The sequence below is a fragment of the Cajanus cajan genome, chromosome 3, assembly GCF_000230855.2.
Source record: "Cajanus cajan strain Asha chromosome 3, NIPB_CcT2T_4, whole genome shotgun sequence".
Lineage (NCBI taxonomy): Eukaryota > Viridiplantae > Streptophyta > Magnoliopsida > Fabales > Fabaceae > Cajanus > Cajanus cajan.
The window spans coordinates 21,456,621-21,477,747 of NC_138519.1; positions in this window are offsets into that span (position 1 = coordinate 21,456,621).

Below are 21,127 nucleotides of genomic sequence, written 5' to 3' on the forward strand. Positions count from 1 at the left end.
AAATAATACTCTATCAGAATAATTGAGCTTGGAGAGGCTCGCCGAAATAATACTCCCCAGAGATATCTCAGCTTCCACTCACGGGCCAAATTCCCTAGTGAAAGCTATCATAGCAAGATCGACAAAATTCCCAATGGAAGCACGATCACCCAAGCAGTATATCTAGTCAAAAGACTTAGACTTCCTCAGTGGAAGGTAGCTTTCCAACTCAAGCGATGAGTGAAGCTAAGCCTGAAGAGGCTTTCTAAATAATACTCTGGGATATATAAACTATAAATCCCCACTCGCCTACTCAGAGGCATTCCTACAAAAAGCAAAAATCCAAAAGATCAATAACAATTCCCCAAGTGGAATCTGGCTTTTCAGCCAAACATCAAGCGTCAAGATGATCTGCCTAACAGAAGAGGCTAATCAAAATCAATGACAAAATCCCCAGCGGATAATAGCCTACACAGAGGCAACAAAACCAGGAAAACAAAAAGAGTCGCCCGAATAAGGACAACCGGGATACTCCACCTACGTCAAAAGGACGTCAGCCAAACATAAGGCATCGCTCAACTCAGAGAGAGAGCATCTGTGTCTACACCCCAAGGAGTCAGAAATTCCCCATGGGTACCAACAATGCAATGCAAGTTGGGGCACAGGAACCTATGAATGACTACACATCCCCTAGACGGATCCCTGCGTTATCCAGCCCTCAGTGGCACAAAATCAGAAAAACCGTCGAAGCAGCATCGTGGACTGTGGAGACAAAAAAATCATCTCAAATCCCTGGAAAGGGTAAAATTACATTGCCGAAGTGATCAGAAGACACGGACGCAGACCCTGGAGAGGGCAAACTCAACTGCCGAATGTTAAGACGCAGACCCTGGAGAGGGTAAACTCAACTGCCGAATGTTAAGACGCAGACCCTGGAGAGGGTAAACTCAACTGCCGAATGTTAAGACGCAGACCCTGGAGAGGGTAAACTCAACTGCCGAATTTTAAGACGCAGACCCTGGAGAGGGTAAACTCAACTGCCGAATGTTAAGACGCAGACCCTGGAGAGGGTAAACTCAACTGCCGAATGTTAAGACGCAGACCCTGGAGAGGGTAAACTCAACTGCCGAATGTTAAGACGCAGACCCTGGAGAGGGTAAACTCAACTGCCGAATGTTAAGACGCAGACCCTGGAGAGGGTAAACTCAACTGCCGAATGTTAAGACGCAGACCCTGGAGAGGATAAACTCAACTGCCGAATGTTAAGACGCAGACCCTGGAGAGGGTAAACTCAACTGCCGAATGTTAAGACGCAGACCCTGGAGAGGGTAAACTCAACTGCCGAATGTTAAGACGCAGACCCTGGAGAGGGTAAACTCAACTGCCGAATGTTAAGACGCAGACCCTGGAGAGGGTAAGCTCAACTGCCGAATGTTAAGACGCAGACCATGGAAAGGGTAAACTCACACTGCCGAATGTTAAGAGGCAGGTCCTGGAGAGGCGATACTCAACTGCCGAATGTTAAGAGGCAGGGCCTGGAGAGGCGGTACTCAACTGCTGAATGTTAAGAGGCAGGGCTTGGAGAGGCAATACTCAACTGCTGAATGTTAAGAGGCAGGGCCTGGAGAGGCGATACTCAACTACCTCATGTTAAGAGGCAGGGCCTGGAGAGGCGGTACTCAACCATCAGCGTCGTCAAAGGCACGTTGGTGTTCAACTTCTGGCTCGGGCGTCGAGTGAAGTTGACCCTGGAGAGGGTAAACTTAGCTGCCTAGGTCGTTAGAAACAACCGAAGCAGAGCCTGGAGAGACGATACTCAAAGTCTGGAGAGACAGTACTCAAACATCAGCGTCGTCAGAGACACGTTGGTGTTCAACTTCCGGCTCGGGCGTCGAGTGAAGTTGACCCTGGAGAGGGTAAACTTAGCTACCGAGGTTGTCAGAAGCGCCGAGGTATGCAACAACCTGGAGAGGCTACTCAACAATTTTCCACCGGAAGACGCTATAAGTCAGAAGGTTGGCACATCACACGGACAATTGGGTCAACTCCTTTACTTGTCAGCCGGTACACCAAAAGGCCGTCCGACTAAGTAAAGGGGGGGCAGCTGTAGACCCCTAAAATTGTCCGGGTCGGGAATAAAGCTTGAAGACTCTCGAAGACTGAAGGAAAATCAGCCAGAAGGACTTCCAGAAGGCCCAAGGAGGGTTCTCTATAGGTTTAGAGGTCTTAGGATAGCTAAAATAAGAAAAGTGGGAGGAATGAAGCCCAATACGGCCTCCCAGAGGTTCAGTACGGCCGTATTGAACATTTTGAACTTCAATACGGCCGCACTGAACTCAATACGGCCGCACTGAACTTCAATACGGCCGTATTGAGGTTTTTTGAACTTCAATACGGCCGTATTGAATTCAATACGGCCGTATTAGTTCAAAATTTCAATGTTGACCGTATTGACCCTCATAAACCGTATTGAGCCTTTTCCCTATAAATATGACGTCAATGGGACGTCATTTCACACTTTTGGACTGAGTTTTAACCCTCTTCTTGAGTATTCTGGGTTTTTTTGAGCAGTGCTCTGCCTAGAAATCACTCGGAGAGTTGATCCGACGAAGTTTTTGAGTTCTGAGCATTTTGCTTGAGTCTCAAACTAAGTCGAAGGGAAATCCATCGGATTTCCAAGTCAAAAATTATTTTTTAGGAGGGAGCGAGCGGTCTTGTAGAGGGAGGGAACGCCAAAACGCTTCCCAATTTCTGTCAAGATATATAAGAAAGCACGCTTCAAAGGTTTATATCTTTAAAGTCCCTTCTTTTACCGCTTTCTGTGTGTACATATTTAAACTGTCATCATGTAGATAGTTAATTTATAATTGCTTAGAATAAATAGGGGTAATTTAGTAATTTTGCACTATTATTTTTTAAATAATCTGTCATAGGGAACCCAAAAGGGGCGCTGTGGGGTGCTAACACCTTCCCCACGCGTAACCGACTCCCTTACCCGACTCTGGTTGTCATGGCCGAAGTCTATTTTTGAATCGATTGCCTTAAACTTCTTTTTCCGATGTTTTGAGTAAAACATTGGTGGCGACTCCACGAACCCTTCCTTTTTATGAAAACCGCTAATCTATGGAGGGTCCCGCTTGGGATTAACATGGATTGGTGAACCTTTTAATAAAATTGCTCGTTTGACAAGGTCTCAGTTTGAGAATAAGTCATTCTAGTGTCGCCACCGGCCCGAAACGGGCTTTCGGCATTCGCGAAGGATGGTTGGACTCTTTTATTTGTTTAAAAATAGTGGATTGCTAGAATGACTTATTCTCAAACTGAGACCTCGTCAAACGAGCAATTTTATTAAAAGGCTCACTAATCCATATTAATCCCAAGCGGGACCCTCCATGGATTAGAGGTTTTCATAAAAGGAGGGTTCGTGGAGTCGCCACCAATGTTTTACTCAAAACATTGGAAAAAGGGATAAGGCAATTGATTTAAAAATCAACTTTGGCCACTACAACCAGAGTTGGGTAAGGGAGTCGGTTACGCGTGGGGAAGGTGTTAGCACCCCACAGCGCCCCTTTCGGGTTCCCTATGACAGATTATTTTCTAAAATAACAGCGTAAAATTACTAAATTACCCCTATTTATTCTAAACAATTATGAATTGACTATCTACATGATGACAGTTTAAATATGCACACAGAAAGCAGTAAAAGGAAGGATTTAAGAAGAAACCTCTTGAAGCGTGTTTTTATATATTGAGTAAAACTGGGAAGCTTTTTGGCGTTCCCTCGCTCTACAAGCTCGCTCGCTCCTTCCTAAAAACTTTTGACTATGGAAATCCGGAGGATTTCCCTTCGACTAGGTTCGAATCTCCAAGCTAAGTGCTCGGAATTCCAGAACTTCGTCGGATCGACTCCCAGAGAGATTTCTAGGGCAAAACACTGCTCAAAAACCCCAGAATACTCAAGGAGGGAGTCAAAACTCTGTTCAAAAGTGTCCAATGACGTCCAATTGACGTCATATTTATAGGGAATAGGCGCAATACGGCCTACAGGGGCAATACGGCCGTATTGAAATTTTTGAACTTCAATACGGTCGTATTGAAGTTCAATACGGTCGTATTGAAGTTCAGAAATTTCAATACGCCCGTATTGAGTTCGCTGCGGTCGTATTGAAGTGTCAATACGGTCGTACTGACTTCAGTATGGCCGTATTGAAGCTTCAATACGGCCGTATTGAGTTCAGTACGGCCGTATTGGGCTTTTTCCCTCCACTTCTTTATTTTGAGCTATTCTAAGACCTCTGGACCTACAGAGAACCCTCCTAGGGCCTTCGAGGAGTCCTTCTGGCTGATTATCCTTCAGTCTTCGAGAGTCTTCAAGCTTTATTTCCGACCCGGACAATTTTAGGGGTCTACAGCTGCCCCCCCTTTACTTAGTCGGACGGCCTCTTGGTGTATCAGCTGACAAGTAAAGGAGTTGACCCAATTGTCCGGGTATTGTGCCGACCTTCTGACTTGTAGCGTCTTCCGGTGGGAAAATGTTGAGTAGCCTCTCCAGGTGGATGCATACCTCGGCGCTTCTGACATCCTCGGTAGCTGAGTTTACCTTCTCCAGGGCCAACTTCACTCGACGCCCGAGCCGGAAGTTGGACATCAACGCGCCTCTGATGACGCTGATGGTTGAGTACCGCCTCTCCAGGCTTAGCTTCACTCTTTGTTCGAGCCGGAAGCTAAGTACCTTTGTGACGACGGTGAGCAGTGTGAGTTTTGCCTCTCCAGGCCTTGCTTTGCTTGTTGCCCAAGCTGGAAGCTGTAAGTACCGTCTCTCCAGGCTTAGCTTCACTCTTCGTTTGAGCCGGAAGCTAAATACCCTTGTGACAACGGTAAGCGGTGAGTACCCCTTTTCCAGAGATAGCTTCGCTCATTGCCCGAGCCGGAAGCTGCATACCTCCGTGTTTGTGACGACGGGGTAGCGTGAATATCTCCTTTCCAGGGATTTGGTGATGATTTTGTCTCCACAGTCCACGATGCTGCTTCGACGGTTGTTTTTTTGATTTTGTGCCACTAGGGGCTGGATAACGCAGGGATCCGTCTAGGGGATGTGCAGTTACTCATAGGTTCTTGTGTCCCAACTTTCCATTGCGTAGTTGGTGCCCACTGGGGAATTTCTGATTCCTTTGGGGTGCAGACACAAAGATGCTCTTTCTGATGTGAGCGGTGCCTTATGATCGGCTGACGTCCTTTCGACGTTGGTGGAGTATCCCGGTTATCCTTGTTCGGGTAACTCTTTTTGATTTTCTGATTTTTTGCTGCCTCTGTGTAGGCTGTTATCCGCTGGGGATTCTGGATGTTGATTTTGTCTCCACAGTCCACGATGCTGCTTCGACGATTGTTTTTGATTTTTGTGCCACTGAGGGCTGGATAACGCAGGGATCCGTCTAGGGGATGTGCAGTCATTCACAGGTTCCTGTGCCCCAACTTGCATTGCATTGTTGGTACCCTTGGGGAATTTCTGACTCCTTGGGGTATAGACACAGATGCTCTTTCTCTCTGAGTTGAGCAATGCCTTATGTTTGGCTGACGTCCTGTCGACGTTGGTGGAGTATCCCGGTTATCCTTATTCGGGTGACTCTTTTTGACTTTTCTGGTTTTGTAGCCTCTGTGTAGGCTGTTATCCGCTAGGGATGTTGACATGTTGATTTTTTGACTGGCCTCTTCTGTTAGGCAGATAGTCTTGATGTTCGATGTTTTGGCGGGATGCCAAATTCCGTTTGGGGAATCTTATTAATCTTTTTGATTTTCTTCCCCTTTTGTGGGGATGCCTCTTGGATAGGCGATCATCCACTGGGGATTGATGTTGATTGGCCTCTTTTGTTAGGCAGATCATCTTGACGTTCATTTGTTAGGCTGAGAGCCAAATTCCACTTGGGGAATAGTTTATTGGTCTTCCTTTTGAAGAGATGCCTCTTTAGTAGGCGATTGGGGATTTGAAGTTTTTATTCATCCCAGAGTATTATTTAGAAAGCCTCTTCAGGCTTAGCTTCACTCATCGCTTTTGAGTTGGAAAGCTATCCTCCATTGGGGAAGTTTAAAGTCCTTAGACATTTTTCTTGGATGATCAGGCCTCCTTTGGGGATTTCGCTGATCGCATTCTGATAGCTTTCACTGGGGAATTTGGCCCGTGAGTGTAAGCTTGAGATATCTCTGGGGAATCGAGCCTTTCTAGGCTCAACTATTCTGAAGGAAGAGTATTGTTTCTGCGAGCCTCTCCAGGCTCAATTATTCTGAGGGAGTATTCTTTTTGCGAGCCTCTCCAGGCTCAATTATTCTGAAGGAGTATTATTTCTGCGAGCCTCTCCAGGCTCAATTATTTTGTACAATTTGTCGAGTATTATTTCGGCGAGCCTCTCCAGGCTCAGTTATTCTGAAAGAGTATTATTTCGGCAAGCCTCTCCAGGCTCAGTTATTTTGAGAGTATTATTTCGGCGAGCCTCTCCAGGCTCAGTTATTCTGAGAGTATTTTTTCGGCAAGCCTCTCCAGGCTCAGTTATTCTGAGAGTATTCTTTCGGCAAGCCTCTCCAGGCTTAGTTATTCTGAGAGTATTCTTTCGGCAAGCCTCTCCAGGCTTAGTTATTCTGTATGACGCTGTTGATTTTCTGAATCTTTGCATTTTGTTTGCTGCTGTCATACACAAGCAATTTTTCCTATTTTTTCTAATTTATGTAGTTGCCTCATGACGAGGTCTTTGAAAATTTCTTTATGGCCAATACGGCCGCATCCATTTCAGTACGCCTGTATTGAGTTGAAAATTTGTTCATAACCCTAATTTTGGTACGGGCGTACTGAACATGATACAGGCGTATTGTTTTTTCTGAAGTTTATATATTTTTTGTTTTTTCAATAAACAGAGAATAAGTGATCTTCCAGTACACCTATCATCTGTATGCATGTATGCAGTATGATGCACCTAATTCTATTTGATTCTTTTTTCAAAAGAATTAACCGATGCGTTTTTGTGTTTGGATTTTGCCATTCCTCCAGACGGACTGTGCTCTGCCGATTTCTGTTACCGAGGAATGATGCGTATTATATTTGAGATTTGGTGTCATCAACCAAATGATCCTTCCCTTTCTTTAGAAGATGTGTCAACCCTCCTATTGACCACTATATCTCCATGTTTCCACTAGATTATTCAAAAATCGTTGGGACAAGAGAGAAAAGAAGGAAAGGGTATTTTTCAAAAGTTTGTGTTTTAGAGGGGATTATTTTATTTTTGAAAAATGGTTTTTGTAAGAATGGCTGGCCATGGTAGGCTTATGTGTTTAGGCTTGTTCGATTAAACACTTATGAGGTTAAGCACATCTTTGTTATTAATGATTGTGCTTTTGACAACTTGGATAGCTTTTCTTGAGCCCCTTGTTGAATTCAATTGATGGTACCATCATGGATTTATTATTATTCGTTTTCTTTTTGATGGCCCTTACTTTTGCCTAAAACACCCATTTGTGATGTCTTAGCGGGCTTTTGTTTTGTTCATTATTTTGTAACCCTAATTTTTGCCTAGGTCACCCTTTTGTGGGATTCCTAGCGGGTCTTTTGCTCTTATTTTGCGCAGTCTCCTTTTGGGTTTCCTGCCGAGCTTATTATCTTTAGGATTTCTTTTATCCATGATGGCACTTATTGAGGCCAAGAAAAGGTGCTCCAAGTTGACACACATACTTCCACATAAAAATGATGTGGGTTTATTTTTATTAAGATGATTTTAACCTCATTCATGTTTATTCAAACAGGGTTAAAATAATGTGGTCTAGAATTTTATTGCAAGCGAGAAAAGAAGCAATAAAGAATTAATGAAGAATGATTTTATTATAATCATAATGGAAACATGTGCCCTATCGAGGCTCGGGGGTCGGGCTGTCCCCGAGGAGTGATCTCTAATAGTCACTGAGTCTATACATCCCTATCGGAAGGAAAAGGACACTTGATGACGACAGCTGGCCTTGACGTTTGTGAACCAGCCTTCCTAAAGATCTGGCTTAAAGAACGTCGAGAAGGATCTTGATTCCTCTTCGTTCTTTGATCTTTAACAGGGTTGTATCCTAACCCTTGTTTCCCCGGATTGTCCTTGATAATAGGTAGCTCCGGGATTCCTTGGGAGTACTTGCCCAATCCTTGTTCTGGCAAGTATGGAGCTACCTTCTTCATTTCTTGGGGAAACGTTTCAACATTGGCAATTTCCAATGCTTGGAAGGCGGTTTCTAAAGCTTCCTCTGCTGCATCCACATAAAGTATTGTCGCCACCGGCCCGAAACGGGCTTTCGGCATTCGCGAAGGATGGTTGGACTCGTTTATTTGTTTTAAAAAATAGTGGATTGCTAGAATGACTTATTCTCAAACTGAGACCTCGTCAAACGAGCAATTTTATTAAAAGGCTCACTAATCCATATTAATCCCAAGCGGGACCCTCAATGGATTAGTGGTTTTCATAAAAGGAGGGTTCGTGGAGTCGCCACCAATGTTTTACTCAAAACATTGGAAAAAGGGATAAGGCAATTGATTTAAAAATCAACTTTGGCCATTACAACCAGAGTTGGGTAAGGGAGTCGGTTACGCGTGGGGAAGGTGTTAGCACCCCACAGCGCCCCTTTCGGGTTCCCTATGACAGATTATTTTATAAAATAACAGTGTAAAATTACTAAATTACCCCTATTTATTCTAAGCAATTATAAATTAACTATCTACATGATGACAGTTTAAATATGCACACAGAAAGCAGTAAGAGGAAGGATTTAAGAAGAAACCTCTTGAAGCGTGCTTTTATATATTGAGTAAAACTGGGAAGCTTTTTGGCGTTCCCTCGCTCTACAAGCTCGCTCGCTCCTTCCTAAAAACTTTTGACTATGGAAATCCGGAGGATTTCCCTTCGACTAGGTTCGAATCTCCAAGCTAAGTGCTCGGAATTCCAAAACTTCGTCGGATCGACTCCTAGAGAGGTTCCTAAGGCAGAGCACTGCTCAAAAACCCCAGAACACTCAATAAGAGAGTCAAGAAATGGTTGAAAAGTGTGGAATGACGTCCAATTGACGTCATATTTATAGGGAATAGGCGCAATACGGCCTACGGGAGCAATACGGCCGTATTGAAATTTTTGAACTTCAATACGGTCGTATTGAGTTCAATACGGCCGTATTGAAGTTCAGAAATTTCAATGCGCCCGTATTGAGTTCACAGCGGCTGCATTGAAGTGTCAATACGGGCGTATTGATTTCAGTACGGCCGTATTGAAGTTTCAGAAACTTCAATACGCCGTATTGAGTTCGCTGCGGCCGTATTGAAGCTTCAATACGGCCGTATTGAATGCAGTACGGCCGTATTGGGCTTTTTCCCTCCACTTCGTTATTTTGAGCTATTCTAAGACCTCTAGACCTACAGAGAACCCTCCTAGGGCCTTCCAGGAGTCCTTCTGGCTGATCTTCCTTCAGTCTTCGAGAGTCTTCAAGCTTTATTTCCGACCCGGACAATTTTAGGGGTCTACAGCTGCCCCCCCTTTACTTAGTCAAACGGTCTTTTGGTGTACCGGCTGACAAGTAAAGGAGTTGACCCAATTGTCCGGGTGATGTGCCATCCTTCCGACTTGTAGTGTCTTCAGGTGGGAAAATTGTTGAGTAGCCTCTCCAGGTTGGTGCATACCTCCGCGCTTCTAGTCACTTTGGTAGCGTGAGTCTTGCCCTCTCCAGGGTGAGTATTAATCGTCGCCTCGTGAGTCTTGCCCTCTCCAGGGTGAGTTTGCCCTCTCCAGGGTGAGTTTGCCCTCTCCGGGGTGAGTATTAATCGTCGCCTCTCCAGACTTGTGCGTGAGTCTTGCCCTCTCCAGGGTGAGTTTGCCCTCTCCAGGGTGAGTTTGCCCTCTCCGGGGTGAGTTTGCCCTCTCCGGGGTGAGTATTAGTCGTCGCCTCTCCAGACTTGTGCGTGAGTCTTGCCCTCTCCAGGGTGAGTTTGCCCTCTCCAGGGTGAGTTTGCCCTCTCCGGGGTGAGTTTGCCCTCTCCGGGGTGAGTATTAGTCGTCGCCTCTCCAGACTTGTGCGTGAGTCTTGCCCTCTCCAGGGTGAGTTTGCCCTCTCCAGGGTGAGTATTAGTCGTCGCCTCTCCAGACTTGTGCGTGAGTCTTGCCCTCTCCAGGGTGAGTTTGCCCTCTCCAGGGTGAGTATTAGTCGTCGCCTCTCCAGACTTGTGCGTGAGTCTTGCCCTCTCCAGGGTGAGTTTGCCCTCTCCAGGGTGAGTTTGCCCTCTCCGGGGTGAGTATTAGTCGTCGCCTCTCCAGACTTGTGCGTGAGTCTTGCCCTCTCCAGGGTGAGTTTGCCCTCTCCAGGGTCTGCCTCCGTGTTCTTGACGACATTGGCAATGTGAGTTTGCCCTCTCCAGGGATTTGAGATGATTTTTGTCTCCACAGTCCACGATGCTGCTTTGACGGTTTGATTTTGATTTTGGTGCCACTGAGGGCTGGATAACGCAGGGATCCGTCTAGGGGATGTGCAGTCATTCATAGGTTCCTGTGCCCCAACTTGCATTGCATTGTTGGTACCCTTGGGGAATTTCTGACTCCTTGGGGTATAGACACAGATGCTCTTTCTCTCCGAGTTGAGCGATGCCTTATGTTTGGCTGACGTCCTTTGACGTTGGTGGAGTATCCCGGTTTATCCTTATTCGGGTATCTCTTTTTAATTTTTGGATTTTGTTGCCTCTGTGTAGGCTGTTATCCGCTGGGGGATTTCGTCGTTGATTTTGATTAGCCTCTTCTGTTAGGCGTATCGGCTTGACGTTCGATGTTTGGCTAAGAGCCGGATTCCACTTGGGGAATACTTATTGATATTTTTGATTTTCTTCTCCTTTTTGCAGGGATGCCTCTTGAGTAGGCGATTGGGGATTTGGGGATCTTATTGTATCCCAGAGTATTATTTAGGAAGCCTCTACAGGCTTAGCCTCGCTCAGCGCTTTGAGTCGGAGAGCTATCTTCCACTGAGGAAGTGTTAAGTCTTTTGACTTGTATATACTGTTTGGATGATCGCACTTCCATTGGGGATTGCGTCGATCTTGCTTTGATAGCTCTCGCTGGGGATTTTCCCGTGAGCTTGAGCTGAGGTTCCCTCTGGGGAGTATTATTTCTGCGAGCCTCTCCAGGCTCAGTTATTCTGCATACTGTGGAGGATGTGGAGTATTATTTTGGTAAGCCTCTCCAGGCTTAGTTATTCGGTACAAATTGTTTGTTGGATTTTCTATATCCTTGCCTTTTTTATTTTCGGCTTTTTCTGTATTTTGCCTTTTCTTCTGATTTGGCTTTTTCTGTATTTTGCCTTTTTTATGTTTTTGGCTTTTGCTGTACAGAAATTAAAAGTGCTAAAGAAATTAAATTCAGTTATTATGAGAGAGTATTATTTCGGCAAGCCTCTCCAGGCTCAGTTATTTTGTAGGAGTATTATTTCGGCGAGCCTCTCCAGGCTCAATTATTCTGTACGAGTATTATTTCGGCGAGCCTCTCCAGGCTCAATTATTCTGTACGAGTATTATTTCGGCGAGCCTCTCCAGGCTCAGTTATTTTGAGAGTATTCTTTCGGCAAGCCTCTCCAGGCTCAGTTATTCTGAGAGTATTCTTTCGGCAAGCCTCTCCAGGCTCAGTTATTTTGTATGACGCTGTTGATTTTCTGAATCTTTGCATTTTGTTTGCTGCTGTCATACACAAGCAATTTTTCCTATTTTTTCTAATTTATGTAGTTGCCTCATGACGAGGTCTTTGAATGTGCAACTAATGTGTGTGTGATGCACAAATGCAATACAATTTTTTATTTTTGTTCATTTATTTAGAAAAGTGAGTGGCTCTCCCTATCCTCTTCTTCTTGGAGGACTTTCTCTTGACGCGAGGGAGTATTTTTTGTGAGCCTTTATGCAGGAGATTATGGATTTTACAGGAACCCCTCCAATTTTCTTTTATTGACCGATTATTAATGGAATTTCGTACAATTTTATGAAAAACCAATTCAGAGGCATAATCACATGGTCAAGAAAGAAAAGAAACAAATGGATATTTTTATTGATATTCACAAGTGTTTTTACAGAAAGATATACAGAAGGAAATTTCTGAAGAATGGCTGGCCAGGGTAGGCTATATACATTGGGCTTAACAATTATATCTGTAATTGTTGCTCTTTACGTTCCCCTAATTGCTTCGGCCTGAGCCAGGAGTGTAGATGCTGCAAGATGCTTGCTTCTAGAAGATAATCACTTGAACCGCCTTTCGGTTTTCGGTTTAAGCGATCGTTGCTTGCTTTGCTTTTACATCTTATTCTTTTGCCCCTAACTTTTGCTTAGGACGTATCCTAACGGGGTAAATTTGCCTTTGTTTTGCCTAGTACCCTTGTACTGGCAGGCTTTTTATTTTGCCCTAACTTTTGCCTAGGACGCCCTTTTTGGGTTTTCATCCTAGCGGGCCTATGCAAGCAACGTCTTCAAGCATAGTACTTCTTTACCACGTCAGTGTTGACTAAGTATCGAAGTTCTTCTCCATCCATGTTTGTGAGGATCAATGCTCCTCCTGAGAAGGCTCGTTTTCCCACGTATGGTCCTCCGTGATTTGGGGCATACTTTCCGATTTTGTCCTTTTGAGTTGGTAGTAATTTCTTCATTACCAACTCTCCCTCATGGTAGACTCGAGGGTGGACTTTCTTGTCAAAAGCCTTTTTGATCTTCCTCTGATAGGCTTGACCATGGCATATGGCGTTCAGCCGTTTCTTTTTGATAGGGTTCAACTGGTCATATTGGCTTTGAACCCATTCTGCCTCGGAAAGTTTTGTTTCCATGATTACCCTTAGATAGAATATCTCGACTTCGATGGGTAGAACTGCCTCCACCCCATAAACGAGTGAGAATGGAGTAGCTCCTGTAAATGGACGTACTGAAGTCCTATAGCCATGAGGAGCGAAGGGTAACATCTCGTGTCAGTCTTTAAATGAGACAACCGTCTTTTGCACTATTTTTTTGATGTTCTTATTGGTTGCCTCGACTGCCCCATTCATCTTTGGCCGATATGGGGAAGAGTTGTGGTGTTGGATCTTGAATTCTTGGCACAGTTCTTCCACCATTTTGTTGTTCAGATTAGATCCATTATCAGTGATGATTTATTTCTCCATGCTTCCACTAGATTATTCTAAAATCTTTTGGGACAAGAGAGAAAAGAAGGGAAAGATATTTTTGTTTTGAAGTTTGTATTTTAGAGGGGATTATTTTTCAAAAATGGTTTTTGTAAGAATGGATGGCCAAGGTAGGCTTATGTGTTTAGGCTTGCTTGATTAAACACTTATGAAGTTAAGAAAATCTTTGTTTATTGACGTTGTGATTTTGACAACTTGGATAGCTGCTCTTGAACCTTTCTTTTTGAATTCGGTTCATGTTACCATCATGGATTTCTTTTGTTTTTTGATTGTCCTTATTTTTGCCTAAAACACCCTTTTGTGGCGTTTTAGCGGACCTTTGTTTTTGTTTATTATTGTAACCCTAACTTTTGCCTAGGTCACCCTTTTGTGGGATTCCTAGCGGGTCTTTTTATCTTTAGGATTTCTTTATCCATGATGGCACTTATTGAGGCCAAGAAAAGGTGCTCCAAGTTGACACACACACTTCCACATAAAAATGATGTGGGTTTATTATTATTAAGATGATTTTAACCTCATTCATGTTTATTCAAACAGGGTTAAAAAATGTGGTTTAGAATTTTATTATAAGCAAGAAAAGAAGCAATGAGAAAGAATGATTTTATTATAATCATAGTGGAATCATGTGTCCTTATTTCATCACTGATAAGGGTCCCAGTGTTGACCTCTTTTATCTCTCGGCCATGCCCCAAATTCACAGTCTCCAATTTCTCTTGACGAGTTGGAGTAAGCGAGCTTCTCGTTTTAGCAGTCTTTGCAAATCCGGAGAGATGGTCTCCTCATCACTCTCCAACTCAACCCATTCACTTTTGGATCCCGGTCAGAGTGAACAATTACAGACATAATTATTTTATTGGTTCTGTTTAGGTTTAGAATTTATTAATGTTAATGGGGAAAGAGAGAAAAGAATAAAAAGAGAATAATGTGTGAAATATGCCTCTTTATTGATATATGAATGTAAAACTGTACAAAAACCCTTATTTACATGAAAAGGTCCTCATGATCTTGGGTACTGATCATGAGTCCCTAAAAGAAAAAAAAGTGGAGGGGCCCTATCATGGCTTGTTATTCTCTCTACTCCTGCTTTGGTAGAGGATTCTTGCTCACGTCGGGCGCTGTTGAATCAAAAGTGATCCACCCTGCATCGATAAGGTCTTGGACCTTATTTTTGAGAGCTCTACAGTTCTCCGTTGAATGCCCCGATGCCCCCGAATGGTATAGACATTTGTCTTGCGGTTTGTACCAATAGGGGTGAGGTGGATCAATCTTCTTTAGTGGAACGTAAGCTAGAAGTTTGGCTTCTACTAGCTTCGGCAGGAGATCGCTGTAGGTGGTCGGAAGTTTATCAAACTTCTTCACAGGGGTGAATTGCGACTTTCCTGACTTCGAAGTGGAAGAAGACGAAGAAATATTTACGGCATTGACTCCTCCCTCCTTCTTCTTCCCGTAGGTCTTCTTGGCTTCAAATGATTGGGAAAGCCCAGCTAGCTTCCCACTTTTCAGCCCTTGTTCCACTCTTTCGCCAATGGTGATGATGTCCGAGAAGAGTGTTGTCGTGTTCCCTATCATCTTGTCATAATAGGGACCGGTCAACGAGTTTATGAATAGGGACACCGTCTCCTTATCCGACAGCGGGGGCTCTATCTGTGCCGCCAACTCCCTCCAACGTTGGGCGTACGCCTTGAAAGATTCATCATTATTCTTGCTCAAGGCTTGAAGATCTGACCTATCGGGTGTTAGGTCGATGTTGTATTTGTAGCGCTTGAGAAAGGCGTCGGCCAACTGCCTCCATGTGTGTACTAGATTTCCATCTAGCTGCATATACCAGTTGAGTGCAGTTTCAGCTAAGCTCTCTTGAAAGCAGTGGATCAAGAGCTTTTCATTTGTGGCATATGCAGCCATCTTTCGGCAGTACATGGTGAGATGACTCTTGGGGCAAGTCGATCCCACGTACTTTGGGAAATCTGGCACTTTAAATTTAGGAGGGAATTGAATGTCCCTCACCAAACACATGTCGGCGGCATCCTTAATGTCAAAGTCATGCCCCTCCATAGCCCTTAGCCGATCCTCGAGGGCATGGAATTGTTCCTTTGAGACCTCGGGCTCTTTTATTATAATTCCTGCCCCAAGGGGTACGGCGTTTGGAGGATCTTTTTCATGCTCTTCCTCCTCTCCCTCATGATGGGACCCATGATCACTATGATGAGAATCATGGATGTTGTGATGACGCATGAGTTCCATCATTTGCGCCATCTGCTCTTTAAGCTGTGAAAGCTCGGTTGTGAGCTTCTTGTTTTGCTCCTCCAATGCTTCCATTTTCTTGATTTTCCGTGCGCGCGTAAGGATAGAGAGATGACCAGCCACTTTCTAAAATGAATATTTAGTTAGTTTATTTTATGGAATGAATACACTCTTTAACATGAGCTTGATAAACCTCCATCTTTAAGGCGCTGCCTTTTTAAGACGGAAGTTTACCACCCTTCTTTGTCTATGATTTCTCCCCAACGGAGAATCTCTATAGTCATGGGTCTCTTTCACTCATGTCAAGAGGTATTGGTGATCCTAAAATGTATGTTTTTATGAGGATGCATGATGTCTTATTGGTAATGATGTACATGCTTCTCACTTTTATTATATTTTCACACATGGTCTTTCCTCTCATGTCATGGTTTTTTATGCATGGGGATTATTTTTAGACCTTATCACGAGGTTATTTATTAATGCACAAACAATTGCACATAAGCATTTACACAAACAATTCACTCATCCACGAACAGTCACGAGCGAATCACGAGGTAGGGGTCTCCTGCAGAAAAGTGCATATTCAAGGAGGATCTAACTGTTCTCACTTGGTCAAAGGCCCCCAAGGTGCCCCCATTATAGGGACCCAATTCCTCTTGTCGTAGGTCGATGGAAAGCTCCAACGCACCGTCGGACTCAAGTTCATGGTTATCACCTTGAGTGATGCTTTTCGACAACGGTCTCATAGGCTCCTATAAACCCATCAACCGGCCGTACTAACATCCACTCCCTATGGATTACCACTCATGCCCCCGGGTATAGAGGGAACTGTTGTGTGCAAAGGTTTGTGTGCAGTTTTTATTTCAAACAATTGCGGAATTTAAGCATACAACAGTTATTTAAAGCCATATAATAAAACATATTATAATACAAGCAAGGGGTAATGAAGTAATTTTAACTATTATTTGTTAAAAATAATCTGTCACTAAATGGGACTGACTCTCAAGGCTTCCCCAGCGGAGTCGCCATCTGTCGCCACCGGCCCGAAACGGGCTTTCGGCATTCGCGAAGGATGGTTGGACTCGTTTATTTGTTTTAAAAAATAGTGGATTGCTAGAATGACTTATTCTCAAACTGAGACCTCGTCAAACGAGCAATTTTATTAAAAGGCTCACTAATCCATATTAATCCCAAGCGGGACCCTCAATGGATTAGTGGTTTTCATAAAAGGAGGGTTCGTGGAGTCGCCACCAATGTTTTACTCAAAACATTGGAAAAAGGGATAAGGCAATTGATTTAAAAATCAACTTTGGCCATTACAACCAGAGTTGGGTAAGGGAGTCGGTTACGCGTGGGGAAGGTGTTAGCACCCCACAGCGCCCCTTTCGGGTTCCCTATGACAGATTATTTTATAAAATAACAGTGTAAAATTACTAAATTACCCCTATTTATTCTAAGCAATTATAAATTAACTATCTACATGATGACAGTTTAAATATGCACACAGAAAGCAGTAAGAGGAAGGATTTAAGAAGAAACCTCTTGAAGCGTGCTTTTATATATTGAGTAAAACTGGGAAGCTTTTTGGCGTTCCCTCGCTCTACAAGCTCGCTCGCTCCTTCCTAAAAACTTTTGACTATGGAAATCCGGAGGATTTCCCTTCGACTAGGTTCGAATCTCCAAGCTAAGTGCTCGGAATTCCAAAACTTCGTCGGATCGACTCCTAGAGAGGTTCCTAAGGCAGAGCACTGCTCAAAAACCCCAGAACACTCAATAAGAGAGTCAAGAAATGGTTGAAAAGTGTGGAATGACGTCCAATTGACGTCATATTTATAGGGAATAGGCGCAATACGGCCTACGGGAGCAATACGGCCGTATTGAAATTTTTGAACTTCAATACGGTCGTATTGAGTTCAATACGGCCGTATTGAAGTTCAGAAATTTCAATGCGCCCGTATTGAGTTCACAGCGGCTGCATTGAAGTGTCAATACGGGCGTATTGATTTCAGTACGGCCGTATTGAAGTTTCAGAAACTTCAATACGCCGTATTGAGTTCGCTGCGGCCGTATTGAAGCTTCAATACGGCCGTATTGAATGCAGTACGGCCGTATTGGGCTTTTTCCCTCCACTTCGTTATTTTGAGCTATTCTAAGACCTCTAGACCTACAGAGAACCCTCCTAGGGCCTTCCAGGAGTCCTTCTGGCTGATCTTCCTTCAGTCTTCGAGAGTCTTCAAGCTTTATTTCCGACCCGGACAATTTTAGGGGTCTACAAGTATGTTGGATGGCTTGCTGATGAGTATGTCATTTTTAGCTTGTTCGGTCACCAGTTTGTCACCCACTATGAACTTGACTTTCTGGTGGAGCGTAGAAGGAATAGCTTTCGCATCATGAATCCAAGGTCGGCCGAGGAGACAGCTGTATGCGGGAGTAATGTCCATCACTTGGAATTCGACATTAAAGATAGTGGGTCCAATTTGGATTGGAAGATTGATTTCTCCCACTACTTCTCTTGTAGAACCGTCGAAAGCTCGAACGATCATGTTGCTCGGGCGCGTTTGGACTCCCTTGATTGCCAATTGCTTGAGCGTTCTTTTTGACATCACTTTCAAGGAAGATCCATTATCTACCAAGACTTTAATGATGTGATACTCCTTGCACTTTATAGAGATGTGCAAGGGCTTGTTGTGGTTTGACCCCTCGGCGGGGATTTCTTCATCAATGAAGGTGAGGTGATCATTAGCCGTGATGTGACTAACAATCCCCTCAAACTTGTCTTGGGAGATAGTGTGCGACACGTATGCCTCGTTCAAGACCTTCAACAGAGCTTGCCGATGCGGTTCGGAGCATAGGATCAACGACAACAGAGTAATCTTTGCTGGCGTCTTATGAAGTTGATCCATGATGGAATACTTGCTCTGTCGGATATATTTTAACAGCTTGTCTGTCTCCTCCTCGGATTCCTTATTTTCCTCGGTTTTTTCCTCTTTTTCTTTTATTCTTTTTCTTTTATTCTTGGGGGCTTTATCATGAAGATCTTTGGGAGTGTAGATCCTGCCACTCCTAGTTATGCCCCCAAGTCCAGCGATGTTGGAGATATCGCTGTCGGCAGAAGAGTGGATGTCGTATATCCACGGCACAGCCTTATTTGATTTGTAGGGGAAAGGTCTTGGAGCGGTGATCCTTAATGGTGTCGGACCTTCCCCTTTATTCGTCTTGATTACCAACAACGGAGTTGATGTGCGCTCGCTTGGCGCGGTTGTTGGCTTACACTTGATGACGAACGGCGTGCGATCCATTTTTGAACATACGCATCGATTTAATCCTTTCTTTTTATTTATGTTTATTACTGAATTACTAGGAGGGATGTATGAAATGAATGATTCTTAGATCCCTCCATGATCTATATGCATGAGATGATGATGTTGAATATGCATGCATTGTGTTTATTGAACTAAGCATTATCATGTTTTTAGGATTTTCCTAAGATGATGCATGATATTGCTTGGTTTGGGTAAATACATATTTTTCTTTTGAATATTTTGTATCTTTTTTTTTTGTATTTTTTTGGGTGAAAAGGGAAACTGCCTACATGAATGTGATGAGGGTAGATGTCAACACCATGCACTAGAAGATCCTTATTTCTATTTATTTTTATTTTACTAGGAATGTTGTATGTTTAAAGAATGCAAATGTATGCTCATACAATGTCACATAGTCAATGCACAGACAATTCACTCATCCACGAACAGTCACGAGCGAATCACGAGGTAGGGGTATCCTGCAGAAAAGTGCATATTCAAGGTGGTTCTAACTGTTCTCACCGGTCTGAGGCCCCCAAGGTGCCCCCATTATAGGGACCCAATTCCTCTCGTCGTAAGCCGATGGAAAACTCCAACGCACTGTCGGACTTGAGTTCATGGTTATCACCTTGAGTGATGTTTTTCCGACAACGGTCTCATAGGCTCCTATAAACCCATCAACCGGCCGTACTAACATCCACTCCCTATGGATTACCACTCATGCCCCCGGGTATAGAGGGAACTGTTGTGTGCAAAGGTTTGTGTACAGTTTGTATTTCAAACAATTGCGGAATTTAAACAAACAACAGTTATTAAAGCCATGTAATAAAGCATGTTATAATACAAGCGAGGGGTAATGAAGTAATTTCAACTATTATTTATTAAAAATAATCTGTCACTAAATGGGACTGACTCTCGAGGCTTCCCCAGTGGAGTCGCCATCTGTCGCCACCCGGCCCGAAACGGGCTTTCGGCATTCGCGAAGGATGGTTGGACTCTTTTATTTGTTTAAAAATAGTGGATTGCTAGAATGACTTATTCTCAAACTGAGACCTCGTCAAACGAGCAATTTTATTAAAAGGCTCACTAATCCATATTAATCCCAAGCGGGACCCTCCATGGATTAGAGGTTTTCATAAAAGGAGGGTTCGTGGAGTCGCCACCAATGTTTTACTCAAAACATTGGAAAAAGGGATAAGGCAATTGATTTAAAAATCAACTTTGGCCACTACAACCAGAGTTGGGTAAGGGAGTCGGTTACGCGTGGGGAAGGTGTTAGCACCCCACAGCGCCCCTTTCGGGTTCCCTATGACAGATTATTTTCTAAAATAACAGCGTAAAATTACTAAATTACCCCTATTTATTCTAAACAATTATGAATTGACTATCTACATGATGACAGTTTAAATATGCACACAGAAAGCAGTAAAAGGAAGGATTTAAGAAGAAACCTCTTGAAGCGTGTTTTTATATATTGAGTAAAACTGGGAAGCTTTTTGGCGTTCCCTCGCTCTACAAGCTCGCTCGCTCCTTCCTAAAAACTTTTGACTATGGAAATCCGGAGGATTTCCCTTCGACTAGGTTCGAATCTCCAAGCTAAGTGCTCGGAATTCCAGAACTTCGTCGGATCGACTCCCAGAGAGATTTCTAGGGCAGAACACTGCTCAAAAACCCCAGAATACTCAAGGAGGGAGTCAAAACTCTGTTCAAAAGTGTCCAATGACGTCCAATTGACGTCATATTTATAGGGAATAGGCGCAATACGACCTACAGGGGCAATACGGCCGTATTGAAATTTTTGAACTTCAATACGGTCGTATTGAAGTTCAATACGGTCGTATTGAAGTTCAGAAATTTCAATACGCCCGTATTGAGTTCGCTGCGGTCGTATTGAAGTGTCAATACGGTCGTACTGACTTCAGTATGGCCGTATTGAAGCTTCAATACGGCCGTATTGAGTTCAGTACGGCCGTATTGGGCTTTTTCCCTCCACTTCTTTATTTTGAGCTATTCTAAGACCTCTGGACCTACAGAGAACCCTCCTAGGGCCTTCGAGGAGTCCTTCTGGCTGATTATCCTTCAGTCTTCGAGAGTCTTCAAGCTTTATTTCCGACCCGGACAATTTTAGGGGTCTACATCTAGCAATCCATATATTTAAACAAATAAAAGAGTCCAACCATCCTTCGCGAATGCCGAAAGCCCGTTTCGGGCCGGTGGCGACAATTGGTATACATTTGTTTGAGCATATGTGTGCTGCAATTGTTGTGTATTTTTTGTTCATTTCAAATAAATAAGGATTATAGGAAAACAAACAGATATTAATATAAAAAATAACACCCTTCTGTATCCCCTAACCCTAAAGTACCATGTAGGATAATTTATTTCGAAAAAAAAAATAAAAAGATATA